The following is a 3,571-nucleotide window of genomic DNA, read 5'->3' as shown; positions in this document are numbered from 1 at the left end:
GGGTTCCTTTTCTCTCTATCAGAAGTAGGTCTAGTACTATTTGATGGAAAATGTATGTCTTTTTTTAAACATTTTACTATAAAAATGTTCAGAGAAAATTATAAATAATGAACACCCTTAAAACTACTAGATTCAACAATTGTTAACATTTTACCATATTTACTTTACCCATCTCATTAGCTACATATCATTCAACTTAAATTACATGACACTTCTCCCCTAAACACATGCAAAGCAAAAAATAAGGACATTATCCTCCATAATAAGCAGAGCATTATCATAGCTAACAATATTACAAAACCTCCCTAATATTTAATATATTTTAAATATTCACATTTTCCCAACTTTTCTCCAAAATGTTTTCAGCTGGTTTGTTCAAACCAGACTCACCAAGTACCACCCACTGGTTCTATATAGTCTCCACTCCTACCTTCTTTTTTTAATGACACTGATGTATTTAAGAGACCAGGTCAATTGTCTGGCACATCACACATTCTGGATTTGTTCATTTCCTCCTCGTGTCATTAAATTTATTCTTCTGTTTTCTATTTACATAACAGGAAGTTAGATCTTCAATCTTCATGAATTTTAGCATAAATATTTTAAGCAAAAGTATTTCATGGGTGATGCTGTGCACTTCATATTCCATCACATTGACAGGCACATAATGTCTGGTTTAACCATTATTAGTGATGTGAAGTTTGACTACTGTGTTATGGAGGACACAGCAAGATCTCTCCATTGTACAGTGGCTCTCCCTTTCTGACTGTAAGTAATGGGTGATATTCTTCCATTATGAGAATATCCAGCTATCAACCTTTTACCTAATGGTTTCACCATCTATTGGTGATCCCTGCCTAAGACAATTACTATACTAATAGTTGCAAAAAGAAGGTGATTTTTTAATGTTGTTCGTCCTACACTTACAGTATTAACTTTCTTTTATTTAAAAAAAATTTTCCCTCCACAACTGGTGCTATGTGGTTATCCTGAAATACAGTTCCTACTGAAAAGGTAGGCAAATGATTAGATCTTCTTTAATTGCCAATTTTAGCGTAAGGAAGTGGGGTAACAGCCTCCTCCAACCTTGGGAAACGATTCTTTTTCTTTTGGCTTTCTCTTTAATTCAGTTATCTATTATGATATAACAAACCACTTAAAAACTAGGTGACTTAGAATAATAAGCATTCATTATTGTTCATGAGTCTTTGGGTCAGCTGGTCATTCTTGCTGATTTGGGCTAGGCTTGGCCGATGGTTGGACTCATTTCTGTCTGTGGTCAGCTGGTAGGTTCGCCAGGAGCCAGCTGTTCTAGGATGGCCTCACTTACATAGCTGACAGATGACTACTGGCTAGGACTACATTCCTCTCATCAACCAACAGACTAGTCCTGGCTTCTTAACATAGCGGTGGTAAGGTTGAGGGTGGGGAGAGAAAAGAAGTGGGGAAGAAAGTAGAAAGAGGGAAAGGAAGAAAATGAAGAAGGAGGGAGGGAGTGTACAAGGTGGATACATTGCTTCTGCTACATTACAGCAAATCATATAGCTGGCCCAGACTTAAGGTGTAGGTAAATATATGCCACCCTTTGATAGGAGCTGCAGAGGATGGATATGTATCTTTTTGTAACTTAGAAACAGTCCCTTCAAGTAGTTTCCTATCTTATCCCCATTGGTCTCTGAATGCTACCTTGCTTTCTAATATGACATAATCAGTTATTAAGTAATTATTAATTGTGGTAAGAAACATTGACAAATACAAAACTGGTGGGTTAAAATGGTCTTGAATAGTCACTGCCACACCTGCAGCAGCCTAAGGCTGTAGGTCCTCAAGCTTTGGGAAGGAACTGAATTACCTGGGGAACTTGAAAAAATACAAAGGCCCAAGGTCCTAATCTTCAGCAAGCTTGGCCTCTGTGTTCTTCAGTAGCTCTAAGTGATTCTGTTACTGTGCCAGTTTTCAAACCAATGTTTGAGGAAAACCTACCAAAAGTCACCAGTGCCCAAACAGCCTCTACCTTGTCTGCCATCTTACTTTTGCTGGGGCCTCACCTTTGCTTACAGGCCCTGCCTCTACAGAAATAACCCCACTCACCAGCAACCCGCCAAAGTGAAAATCATATATGGTTAGCACCTAATACAACATCCTTTGAGCTTAAACCACCCATCTTGCCCTGCTGGAACAATTGCATCATTTTCTCCGCCATTTTTACTCACCTAGATCCAATGTTCCTGGTCCACGCACCAATTATTAGGGGAATTTGGAGGGTTCAGTAAGTAGTATTATTTAGAACAGTGGCTTTTAACCAGGGGTGATTATTTTGCCCTTGGGAGACATTTGGCAATATCTGAAGCCATTTTGGTCACAACTGGGAGGGCAGGGGTAAGAGAGGATTCTACTGGTACCTAATGGGTAGAGGCCAGTGATGCTGCTAAACTTCCTATAATACACAGAAAGCTCACACGACTAAGAATTATCCAGACAAAAATGTCAATAGTGCCAAGGTTGAGAAATGCAGATTTAGAATAGTACCCATTCTAAATGACTTGCAGATAAGACAAAAGTATAAGCAGATGGGAGTCATACCATCAACTTTATTAGTGTTGAAGACTAGATTAGGAGACATAGTTATCTGTAGGTGAGTGGACTTCCTATTACTGAACCGCAGAAGCAGACTTGTTCATGTAGCCAGACTAGATACCCTTATGCCTCCCCAGGTGGTCAGGCTTCTATAAAACTTATAGCATGTTGCAGCTAAGAACATGTGCTCCTTGCAGGTTACTAACTCAGAGGAGGAAAAAAGGAAGAGCTGGGCATGACCACCAGCATCCCTGGGATAGTGAATAAAGGGGTGGAAAGAGGCCGGTGTTACATCATGTAGCTTCCCTCCAAGGGAAAGAAACAACAGGAGAGGGAAAGTATTCCCCCTTAATAAGAGTTAGAAACAGTGGTGTGCAGCAACTGGCTCCTCAGAACCAACTGTTCAATCCTTGGGAAGTTTGCAAGCCAGTTGTTAACCCCTTGGTAGCTTGAAATCAGCCAGCGTAGTAATAGATACACCACATCATAAATCAGAAAATACTATTCCACAAATCAGTGTTTTGTTTTTTGGAAAATGAAGTTGGATCATTTTTTCATGTGGAAATACTAAAATTCCACAGGGATTCAAGATTTAAATGAAACAAAGAAAACATAAAGACCCCAAGGAAAAATATAATCAGAGCAAAAGAAGTCCTTCTAATCCATGTAGACCAAAGAAAAAACTGTAACAAAGTCAAAATATAACTATTAATACATAAAAATACATTATTTATGTCAAAAAATACCAGTAACTGGCAAACTACAAACTAGGGAAATTATTAACAAACTACATGACTAAGAGTAACCTATCAAGAATTCTTGGCCAGGCATGGTGGCTCACGCCTGTAATCCTAGCACTCTGGGAGGCCGAGGCGGGAGGATCGTTTGAGCTCAGGAGTTCGAGACCAGTCTGAGCAAGAGCGAGACCCCATCTCTACTAAAAATAGAAAGAAATTGGGTTAAAGGGCATCTCAAAAAAAACTCATTGTTGGCC

The 3,571-nt window shown here is 39.2% G+C and overlaps 1 protein-coding gene across 1 annotated transcript in view; it reads right to left on the bottom strand.

Annotated features, from left to right (window-relative positions):
* The window catches only part of LSM5 (LSM5 homolog, U6 small nuclear RNA associated (S. cerevisiae)), an 8,710-nt gene that overhangs the window by 854 nt on the left and 4,285 nt on the right, over positions 1-3,571 (bottom strand). The gene's annotated exons all lie outside the window — the stretch shown is intronic.

The sequence above is a fragment of the Propithecus coquereli genome, unplaced genomic scaffold (assembly GCF_000956105.1).
Source record: "Propithecus coquereli isolate 6110/MARCELLA unplaced genomic scaffold, Pcoq_1.0 Scaffold134, whole genome shotgun sequence".
Classification (NCBI taxonomy): domain Eukaryota; kingdom Metazoa; phylum Chordata; class Mammalia; order Primates; family Indriidae; genus Propithecus; species Propithecus coquereli.
Note: the sequence above shows the minus strand (reverse complement) of the source record. Positions and strands in the feature narration are given on the sequence as shown.